Source organism: Ochotona curzoniae, unplaced genomic scaffold, assembly GCF_017591425.1.
Source record: "Ochotona curzoniae isolate NIBS_2020 unplaced genomic scaffold, NIBS_Ocur_1.0 contig_2321, whole genome shotgun sequence".
NCBI classification, from domain to species: Eukaryota; Metazoa; Chordata; class Mammalia; order Lagomorpha; family Ochotonidae; genus Ochotona; species Ochotona curzoniae.
The window spans coordinates 8,074,524-8,086,669 of record NW_024465421.1 but is presented as its reverse complement, the minus strand read 5'-3'; positions in this window follow the sequence as shown (position 1 = coordinate 8,086,669).

Genomic DNA, 12,146 nt, shown 5'->3' with positions numbered 1-12,146 from the left:
ACTGGTGCTCCAGGCTGGACCACCAGGTTGGTTCACAGTTTCTACAGCCAGAGGGGTAGCATTTGTCAGAGCACATCCTCAGGGCTACAAGCCCTTCTCCCTGCAGTGGAAGCAAGTTCCAGAAGCCACCTTCATTATTCTCCTTTTCCCTCTCTAACAGCCAAACAACTAAGGATTGAGACATTCAAAAGCCACCACATGCATGGAGGTTTTTGCAAAGATTTATTTCATTTGAAGGGCAGAATTACAGAGAGAGAGAGAGGAAGAGACCAAGAGAGAGGTATGTTCCTTCTGCTGGTTCACTTCTACATACCTACAATGACCATGGGTGAGCCAAACTGAACCCAAGAACCAGGAGCTTCTTCTAGAGGTCGCATGTGAGTGCAAGGGCCCAAAGACTTAGACCATCCTCTGCTGTTTTCCCAGGCATATTAGCAGAGAGCTGGATGGGAAGTAGAGCAGCTGGGACTTGAACCAGTGTGCCTGTGGGATGCCAGCATTGCAGGCAGCAGCTTTACCCACTATGACACAGGGTCACCTCAGGCAGATTTAGAAAGCTACCATAGAGCCCCAACACAATGGGATCCCATATGGGTGCCAGTTAGTGTCTCGGCTGCTCCACTTCCCATCTGGCTCCCTGCCTGTGGCCTGGGAAAGTAGTGGAGAATGGCTCAAAGCCCTGGGCCTCTGCACCTGTGTGGTAGACCTGGAGGAAGCTCCTGGCTCCTGGTTCCAGATCAGCTCAGTTCCAGCTATTGCGGCCACTTGGGGAGTGAACCAGCAAACGGAAGATCTTTTTCTGTCTCTCCTCCTCTCTGTAAACCTACCTTTTTCCCAAGAAAAGTAAATGTTTAAAAAAAAGAAAGAAAGAAAAGAAAGCTACTCCACATGCTGAAAATGCACAGGTTCAGAAAAGCAAAGACCCAAAGTTTCCACCTCAGGCTGATCCCCGGCACAGACAACTGACAGCAGTCAAAAACCATAACCCAACAAAACCAAAATATAGCAAGAAACCATGGGAAAGTGGGAGAATCTAATATCCAGAGTTCCTACATTATAAGATGCAAACATTCAATTTTAAAACAACAACAAAAAAGAAGGGGGCATACAAATAAGGAAAATCCAAATGAAAAAAAAAGATAAACCTACAGAAATCACCCAGAAAAAATCCAAGGAGCAGACTTACTGGACAAAGACTTTAAGATAATTGCCTTAAAGATGTTTAAAGAACTAAAGATGTAAAGAAAATCAAGAAAGCAATATACAAACAAAATAGAAATAAAGAGATTAGGGCTGTAATATAGCCAATTAAGTCACTAGATCCAATATAAACACCAGTTCAAGTCCCAGCACTTCTATTTCTGATGCCGCTACCTGTTAATTCACCTAGGAAAGCAGCAAATAATGGACCAAGTGTTTGGATTTCTTCCACCCTATGGGAGACCTGGATGAAGTTATAGGCTCCTCACGTCAACATGGCCCAGTCCCAGTCATTTTATTTTTTAAGCAGCAGATTAAAGATCAATAGGCTGATTGATTGATTTGAAAGGTAAAGTTGCAGCTAGAAGGAGTTCTTCCATACACTGGTTTATTCCCCAACTGGCTACAACGACCAGACTGGGTCACAATGAAGACAGGTACCAGAAACTATCCTGGTCTCCCACGTGGATGGTTGAAGTTCTTGGTGTTTAGGAACACCAGCAGGAAGCTAGATGGGAAATGGGGTAGCCAGGACTCAAAGTAGCATTCTAATACAGAGCACAGTTTTGCAAGCAGTGGCTTAACCCATTGCCCCAAAATGTCAACCCCAAGGAGCCTCACTTTAGATCCAAGGACACAAGTACATGAAACAACCAAATCACACAAGTAAATCACAACCAAAGAGAAGAGGAGAGGGCTTACTAACAGACAAAACAGGCTTTACGTATTTTTTAGAGAGATTTATTTACTGAAAACTCAGATTTTACCGAGAGAAGGAGAGACAAAGATCTTCCATCCACCGGTTCACTCCCCAAGTGGCCGCAACCAGAGCTGAGCCAATCCAAAACCAGGAGCCAGGAGCTTCCAAAACAGATCATAGGCCATACATGAAGTCTTGATAGATGTTAAAGAGTTGAGCTTTTGCAGCAATGGCTGGGACTCTGGGATCTCTCCATCTCATGTCAGCGTGCCCTGGTTTGCTTCCTTGCTCTTTTTCCAATTTCAGCTTCCTGCAAGTGTGCAGCCTGAGAAGTGATGGCACAAGGACTCGGGTCCCCGCCACTCACAACAGAGACCCAAATCAACTTCCAGGTTCCTGGCTTCTGCCTGGCCCTGTTGCTGCAGGCATTGGGAGGTGGATGGAGATGACCCGGCAGATGGAAGATGTCTCTATACCGGTCTCCTTCTTATGTTTTAAATAAATTTAAGCGAATAAATCTGGAAGTGTTTGCAGATTTGTAAAAGACCTATATGACACAAAAAAGTGTCATCTCTAATCACAAATGGTAAAATTTGCAAGCCTGTAGAAATTAAACATTCTTAAACAGCAAATGGATCAAAGCAGAAATCACCAGAGAAATTAGAAGATACTTCGGAGTGAAAATGAAACACAGCACACCAAAATTAGTGAAATGCAACAAAATCAATGGCAAAGGGAAGAATTATAGCTATAAGCACATTAGGAAATCAGAAAGATCTCAAATCAACAACCTGATACTTCAACTTAAAGAGCCAGAATACGAAGAAGAAAAGCCAAAGCCAGAACAAGGAAGGAAGGAAGTAATAAGATTGGGGGAGAGATAAACTAAATAGAAAAATATCAGAACAAGTAAGCTAACAAAAAAGAGAATACCTAAACTTCTTAAATTGGAAATTAAAATGGAGACATTACTATTCATTCTATAAGGGAAAAGGATTACCAAAAAATATTATAAAAAATGTTATGTCCACAAATTGAACAACCAAGGTAACCTGGATAGATTACTAAGAATAAAAAATCTACTAAGACTAAACCTCTAAGAAGTAGAAAATCTGAATAGACCTACAACTTACAACTAGAATAGATGGATTCCATCATCACTAATCTCCCAGGAGGGCAGGTGTGTGGCCCAGGAGTCAAGATGTCTGGCTGGAGTTAGGAGTGGAGCCAGCGCCAAACCCAGCTGCTCTGCTAAGGACCAGGCATTTGTGACAGCAGATGATAGCTTAAGTCGTCAGGTTCCTGCCACCCACGTGGGAGACTGGGATTCCTTTCTGCCTCCTGACTGAGCCCCAAATCCACTGTCTCCCTCTTCCCCCTCAAATAATAAGTTTTTTAAAGACAGGTTCCAGATTAAAAAAAAAAAACAAAACTATATCTGATGACCTCAGCGTACTTTCTACCAGACATTTAGAATGTGAACACCAATCCTGAAATCCTTCTGGAAAACTCAAGAGGGAAGAGCCCTTCACTCATTCTACAAAGCCAGCATTACCCTGATACCAAAACCAGACAACAATACAAGAAAAGAATGAGGCCTGTGCTGTGGTGAAGCATGTTCAGCAGACATCTGCAGTGCCAGCTTCCCACGTGGTGCCAACTCAAGTCCCCATCTTTCCACTTCCAATTCAGCTCCCTGATAATGAGCCAGGGAAAGCAACAGAGGATAGCCCAAGTGCTTGAGCCCTTGCACCCAAGTGGGAGACCCAGATGAAGCTCCAGGCTTTGACCTATCCCTTCCCTTTGTGATTATTTGAGGAATGAACCTGTGCAACTCCAGTGCATTACAAATAAATTAATCTCTTTAAACAAAAACTACCAATCCCTAACCCTTATGAACATTATTTGCAAACTCATCATCTCAATTAATGCAGAAAAAGCACTTGACAAAAGTCAGCATTTTGTTCGGCAGGAACAACAGGAAACTAACTCAACATGACAAAATCGGCATATAATACCTCACACCAAACATCATGCTCATTAGTGAATGGTTGGAAACTCTTAAAATGAGGAACAGGGCAAGAATGCCCATGTCCGTCACTATTAGTCACCAGTAAGTCAAGGGCAAAAACAGTCATCTAAACTGAAAAGGAAGAAGAAAAAGGATCCTTGTTCAAGAACAACATGATCTTAAATGTAGAAAAGCCTAAGGATTCACAAAAAGACAGCTTCTAGAACTGATAAGTGAACTCATCAAAATGGCAAAAGGCAAGATCAACACCCTACCGACGGTGTTAAGAATGAACAATACAAATAAAAAAGATTTTTAAAATCCATTTGAAGCTGTTGTAAAAAAAAGGGGGGGGGCGGGATAAAAGTAATTGGGATTAACCAAAGATATGAGAGGGTGACAACGAAAACTAAAGAGCATTTCTTTATTTAAAGATAATTATTTTTATTTTGGATGATTTTTACATAGTTGATTAGGGTGATAAGGGTCAAGGGCTACAGGAAGCGGGGTGAGACCATTATTTCCACATTCTTTTTTTTTTCCTTCCTATATCTGGGGGAAAGAGGAAGATAAGGAGTGAAGCCACACCCAGCCTCCCAAACGCCTCTGAACCCTGGGATGGAGGACAGCCACCAGACGCCATCCCAGGATCCCTGCTGTGGAGCATGCTCCAAGGGTCCTACTCAAGAGGTTTTGATCGTTCAACAGTTCTGAAGTATTGCCAATCTCGCCACTCCAGGCACGATGAAATCTCTCCAGAATCCACTAGTTAACATAATCTACCTTAGAGTCTCCATTGGCCCAGATATTCACTGGGGTAGTTGATCAATTTGTCCTCTGTCCTTTGATATGGTACCAGGTGTCCTCTGCAGACTCCAACGGACTGTCATAGCCCCCATGTGCTTCTGCATATGCTGTCCACTGCTCCGTCTAAGCCACTGAGGAGGTCCAGCTCAAGCAGCATTTCTAAAAGACTTTAAGAAGTCGAACTCTTGGGCCTGGCGGCATGGCCCAGCAGCTAAAGTCCTCGCCTTGAACGCACCGGGATCCCATATGGGTACTGGTTCTAATCCCAGCAGCTCTACTTCCCAACCAGCTCCTTGCTTGTGGCCTGGGAAAGCAGTCAAGGACGGCCCAAAGCCTTGGGACCCTGCACATGTGTGGGATATCCGGAAGAAGTTCCTGGATCCTGGCTTCGGATCAGCATAGCATCGGCTGTTATGCTCACTTGGGGAGTAAATCATCAGATGGAAGATCTTCCTGTCTCTCTTCCTCTCTGTATATCTGACTGTAATAAATAAATAAATAAATAAATAAATAAATCTTTAAAAAAAAAAGAAGTCGAACTCTTGCTAACATCATCTATAAAAAATGAACTTAAAAAAGATCAGAGACCCAAGCATAGTAGTTAAAACAACTGGACTCTTGGAAGAAAAGTTTAGGAGTGTTGGACTTGGTGATGATTTCATGAATAAGACATCAAAGGCAGAGGCAACAAAAGAAAAAATAGAAAGTTGTACTTCGTAAAACTTACAAGTCTTCGTTCTCGATAAGCACAAACCATAGAGTCAAAAAGCAACCCACAGAATGGGAGAGAATCATATATCAAATCAAATCATATACTGACAAGGGATTGATATCAGCAATATACCGAAGATGTCTAAAACCCCAAAATAAGAAAAGATAAACAGCCTAATTCAAAAAGTGAGCAAAGGACCTGAATAGATATTTCTGCAAATACATATAAATGGCCGAAGAGCACATGAAAAGATCTTCAATATCACCCAACGTTAGAGAAATGCAAATCAAAACCACGTTACCCCACACCCACAAGGGTGTGAAATTCTACAGAACAGTAGTTCAAAAAAAAAGAAGAAGAAGAAGAAGAAGACGCAAGTATTAGCAAGAATGTGGAAAAATTGGAACTCTCATGTACTGTTGGCGGGAATGTAAAATGATACAGCTTCTCAGCAAAAAAAAAAAAAAAAAAATCAGTGTATCAAAAATAGGTCAGCATGTGATCCAGCAATCGCACATCAATACTTGAAAGCATAGCTTCAAAGAGATATTTGCACTCCCTTGTTCCTAGCTGTATAATTCACAATAGCCAGCTGTAGCAACCATCCAAGTGTCTGCTGATGAATGAGTGAATGAGCAAGTTGTGGTATACACGAGGACACAGGATGGAATTTTAACCTCAGAGTAAGGAGCCAGCCTTGGGCACAGTGCCTAAGATGCTGCTTCAAGAGACCCGCATCCCACAGGCTGGGCTTTGAGTCTCAGCGTTGCTCCAGGTTCCAGCTTCCTGCTAATGCACCTGGGGAAGCAATAGCAGATGGCTTATGTACTTTTTTCCACCTCTGCCTCCCCCCAATCCACCCCACCCCAACAGAGGATTTGGTTCTCTTGTGTCAGCCAAGATAACTAACTCCCTTTGTGTGCTATTTCAAGAAAAATAGTGGTTTTCTTCCCTGAGCTGGTCAGGTCAAGCCCTGAGCTACTTCTGCTTTCACCCCTTGAACCGCCTTAAGGATGACTAAATGATTACTGCCAACGTGCAAGTGACCTGCCCCTAACATGACAGCAGTGGAAACCCTGAGACTCCCACGAAGCGAAGCCTGTGATAGGACTGTTTCTCTGACCTGCACCATGGCTGGTTCTCTGCCTGCTCACTTGAGGAAAGAGGTGGACAAGTCACAAATGCTTCCAACAGAGCCGTAAGCCCAGGCCACAAGCAGGGAGCTGGATTGGAAGCGGGGCTGCCGGGATTAGCACCCGCACCCATATGGGATCCCCGCGCGTTCTAGGTGAGGACCCCAACCTCTTACTCTATCAAGCTGGGTCTGGATCCTGCAATCTTGGTTGTTCTATCAATCCCAAGGAGTGCCGTCCATAACCCACTCTCCAGCTGATGGCAGAGGGGCTCAGAGAGTAACCTGACACAGGTCACAAGGTTACAGAGCTAGGAGCTTAATCCCCAGCTGACCCCCAGTGGCTGGGGATAGCTTTCTCATGGAGCCTTTCTTGGCAAACTGGCACAATGGAAAACTGAGGTATTATTCTTTGTACTTCCCAGGGACTTGCCAGGAGGGTGGATCTTTGTGTGGCAAGTTTCTTTGAGAATGATAAGTGAAGCAAACTTCAAGCATCCCATGGGTTGGGAACATCTGCCCCTTGGCTGTAGAAGTCTAGAAACACCATTTGGTCTGGCCCGGCCAAGGCAAGCCCAGGCAGGACTTGAAAATTAATAAATTCATATAGTAGGCTGATTCTTGGGTTGATAATTTTGTATAGACCATGCTTGATATTATAAATATCCAAATGGCCCTTGGCAGAACAAGTTTCCCCACCACTGGTAGGCAGCAGTCATTGATCTGTGTAGATGAAGGCAAGAAATGGAGATTCTGTTGGGAAGAGAGAAGCCATAGCCCTGGGTCCCAAGTGGAACAATGGGCATCCCATGTGATCACTGGTTTCAGTTATGGCCGCTCCACTTTCCATCAGCTTCCTACTAATGGCCTGGGAAAACAATGGCAGATGGCCCAAGGGGCCAGACTCCTGGCACCCACATGGGAGACCTGGATGGAACTCTTGGCTCCCGGCTTCAGCCTAGCCTGGTCTTGGCTTTTGAGGACATTCAGTGAGCTACGAGATGGGAGATCTCTATGGACCTATAGTTATTCTTATGTTTATAGCTATAGCTAGCTCCCTGGCTTAAACACTTATTTTAGATTAGGAAAAGACAAAACAGACCACCATGCAGTTATGTGGAGGACAAGGAGCCAGCAAACAAGGTAGGGAGGGAGACCTGACAGGACAGGTGCAGGCACGAGGGGACTGAGGGGCAGGGGGAAGGAAGGCAGCAAGCAGCGCCCAGGGGGCGAGATGGGGAGGGGCACAATCATGCAGTGGGCGGAGAAACATGACAGCAGTTTGCACACCTGGGCCTTCCCCTAGCCTGCAACAGGGTAGGGAAAGAGGCTGGCCCTTGCGTCTAGAATGGGGAACATCTGAGTTAGACATTTCCTGTGCACAGAGCAAGAGGAAGTGTGGCTGCAAGAGGGATCATGGGGATCCCAGGAACCTCAGGCTGGAGATCGCTGGCCACAAGCTTGAGAAAGAAAGCTGTGTAGGGGGAGAGAGGGCAGAAAGGTCTCAGAGGTAAGGCACGGAGTCCAGAAACAAATCAGAATCTGAGAAGAGGAAAGAAGGAGGGGTGGGGAGGACCTAGATCTTGAAAATATCTAGAAAACTGTGGCTCAGGTTTGGTTATGAAGATAGGAATGAGTGGAACTGATAAGGCAGCATTAATAGAGGTGCGTTGACAACTAACTCTCAGAAACAGAATATAGCTCTTTAAACACAAAAATGCCTTTGACAAAAACCACAGCACAAAAAGGGCAGAAAGGACGTACACTGTGTTCTCTGACTGAGGCATGTCCAGGAAGAAAAGGAAATCTTGAGACAATGGCCGCAAATGGCCAAGTTCTCCTCATCCAAAAACCTCAAGGAGAAGGCACGGATCTCAGGACACAGCACCCAGTACGAATGAAATGGTCATCAGTGGCGTTCAGAATGTACTCTCCAGCTTGGGCTACGCACTGTGGTGATTCCAGCCCGAACACTGGCCAGCACATCCTGTGACAACACCGGAGCAGTGGGCCACTCCGGGCCTGGACAAGGCGGAAGCCGGGTGGCATGGATTTCACAGCAGGCTGAGCTGAATCATGAAGTTCCCCTTTCCTGCTCTCGGTTTCTCCTCACTTCCCCTTTGCTGCCTGAAAATGAAGCTCTCTTATCAAGAAAAATTATTTCCTCTAGAGACGGATCACTGCAGCTGATTCAATCCCCTGCTGGACCGTTTCTGTTGAATGAACAAAGTCCTCACGCATTCGTTCAAAGTCTTCAGTACATTTGTTCTTTAAAGAATGTGTATTGCAGCAATGTCAGCCACTGGGAATCTAGAAACAAAGCACCCTGGCGCCTTCTCTCCCCACCTCGCCCCTCTGCTGGATAGCTGCTCTCCCTGCAGACCAGCAAGCCAACACCGCAGAGCAGCGAGCATCCAACTCACAGCCAGAAGCAGCTCACAATCACTTTAAAAAGTTTTATTTTAATTGGAAAGACAGGTTTGCAGAGAGAAGGAGAGACTGCAAGAAAAATCTTCCATCTACTGGTTCACTCCCCCAAATGTCCACACAGCCAGAGCTAAACCAATCTAAAGCCAGGAGCCAGGAGCTTCTTCCAGGTCTCCCACACAGGTGGAGGATCCCAAGGATCTGGGCCGTCCTCTACAGCTTTCCCAGGCCACAAAAAGAGAGCTGGATGGGAAGCGAAACAGCCGGGACAGGAACAGGTGTCCATATGGAATTCCAGCACATGTAAGGGGAGGATTAACAAATTGAGCCATCACGTCAGACCCAATAAACATCTTTTTAAAAAGAAATAATTGTTGAAAGGCGGAGTGACAAAGAGGAAGAAACAGAGAGATCTTCTATTCTCTGTTTCATTCCCCCCCAAATGGTTGCAATGGCCAGAGCTGAGCTGATCCCAAGCCACAAGCACCCATGTGGGTGCAGGGACGCAAAGCTTTGGGTTGTCCTCAAATACTTTCCCAGGCCACAAGCAGGGAGCCGGATGGGAAGTGGTTCAGTTACGACTCAGGCACTCTGATGTGTCAGCACTGCAGGTGGTGATAACCAGCTGGACCACACGCCTTTTTCAAGTGCTTTCATGGGAATTCCCAAGCTCTCTCTCTCACACCCGGGTGGATGTCATTTCAAGGCCTGTGATCTTCATCACTGCCCAGCTGCCTTCACAGTACACCTTCACTGGCTGTCCCCGTCCCTGGCATGGCCCAAATGTGCTGAACCTCCCCCCAAAAAACTACTTGAACCCAAATCTTTGCCTCAGCTACCGTAAACAACCAAGGAGGGAACAAGGACCCTCAAGAGTGAGAAAACTGTTCCCGCTCCCCATGAGTTCAAGGTCGGCCACAGAGGTGCTGTGCGCAAGTTCAGATGAGAGCAAAATAAGCATGCATCGGAAGGATGACGTTGAAATGCACTGTCAGTGTGACTCAGCCCCAGCCTGGGACACCACAGAGCCCCTGCTTGGAGGCACCAGGGCCTCGCAGGCGGGAGAGGCAAGAGCTGAAACAGCGTGCCAGGGTGGGACAGCTGAGAGGGCTGGACCCCACCCAAAGGGGGTGGAGACAGCTGGACTGCAATAGTGAGGCCCTGAAACACAGTTACTAGCAATAGAGCTGAAACACAGCTACTAACAATAGAGAAGGCGGAACATGACACAGGAAAGAAAGAAATCAGAATAAGTCCTTCCAAAATGGAAAGCGGGTGGTTTTTGTTTTTTTATTTGTCTTTATTTGAAAGGCAAAGTTCAGCAAGGAAGGAGAGAGAGACAAATTAGGCTTGGCACAGTAGCCTAGCAGCTTAAGTCCTTGACTTGCATGCGCTAGAATCTCAAACAGGTGCTGGTTCATATCCCGGCGGCCCCGTTTCCCATCCGGCTCCCTGCTTGTGGCCTGGAAAAGCAGTTGATGTCAGTCCAAATCCTTGGGACCCTGCACACATGTGGGAGACCTGGAGGAGCTCCTGGCTCCAGATTGGCATAGCACCGACCGTTGCACTCACTTGGGGAGTGAATCATTGGACGGAAGATCTTCCTCTCCGTCTCTCCTCCTCTCTGTATATCTGACTTTGTAATAAAAATAAATAAATCTTAAAAAAAGAAAAACATGGTATGACTTATGACTCATTGTAGTATTTAATGAAAAAAAAAACTGCTTTGAAGAAATGAAAATGAAAACAAAAACATCAAAATCCATGAGATACAGATTCTGTTGATCTTAGTTGGTTCAATATGTTTCCTGTAGGCAACAGATAAACGGATTTTGTATTTTTGATCCAGACACTAATTTATGCCATTGGACTGATGAGTTTAAGCCATTTACGTTCAGGGTTAATATGAATAGGTGGTATTTTGGCCCTGTCGTTTTAGGGTTGTTCATTGTTTAATTTCGTCTTCCGTTGATATTTTACTGAGGTGATCTTCATATTTGCCTTTGGTTTTAGTGAGTGTTATTATTTTCTCTTTTATTATTATATTTGTATTTAGCAGTGCACAGTATTCAAGCAAGTTTGTACAGAACTTCATGCATTTTAGGATAATCAAAACTGATTTATATTTCTAACAAGTCACATATTAACAATTGAGGAGTTGAAATGTCTTAGGCGGGTGCACAGAGAAATCTCCAACATCCTGGCTAGTGCAGAATAACTCAACCCTGCTTCCTACCTAGTGGGTTCTAGGAGATGCCAAGACGGGAGCCTGACCGGTAAGGTACAGGCTGAGCAATTATAGGCCAGCTGACTCCCTCCTATGTGTTCAAATCTTTCTATATTAGTCTCTCTGTGTGTCCTATTTGAGCTAATTATGGAACTCCTGAGTAACCCTGATGGTCATTGTCAGAGGGTATGGGGAGCCAAGGTTGGAACTAAGGACCAGAGAAAGCTCCTCTCCTGAGTCCAGAAGGAAATTTACAATTCTTCTGTCTCTGAGGACCTCCCAGGGCTCCTATCTGTTGTTCCAATGTCATCAGACCCTATGTGGAGGGCTCTGGGTTACTCCAATCCCACACGGGCGATCCGATAGGAACTGGCTGACCTCGGAGTTCTCAGCCTGCGAGGGCATTCAAATTCCCTGTGATCTCCTTGGTAGTCAGGATATGGTCCTTGGTGCCCATACTGGCAATCCTTGATGACGTATCCACTGCTTCTGTGGCAAAAGCACTTGGGAGGCTTCCGGTTGTCTCCGGGACTGGGATATAGGTCTCTTTTTATCCTCTTGTTCCGCTCTGGGATCCCCTTCTGCTCTGTGCACATGACTTCCTGTTAAGAGGCTGTCAGGATCACTCTTATGTCCTATTGTATGTCTCTATATTTTGCTAATATCTAATGTGGTTTAGAATCTGTTATTTATAAGTCACCCGTTACTATCTTGATAGATTATACTTAATGTCTTCTTCTCACACTCTAAGAAGGTGGAAGATTTCTTTGCCCTCCTGACCTATCATGGAATAAAAAGTATATTAACAGCATATCGGGTTTTTCAGCTCTTTGATGTAGTTTCTCTGGGGATTCTATCTTCTCCAGGAGCTGCACTGTATTCGAAGTGATTGTTGCACCTCTGGGGTCAGAGGAGTCATAGCGAAACCCA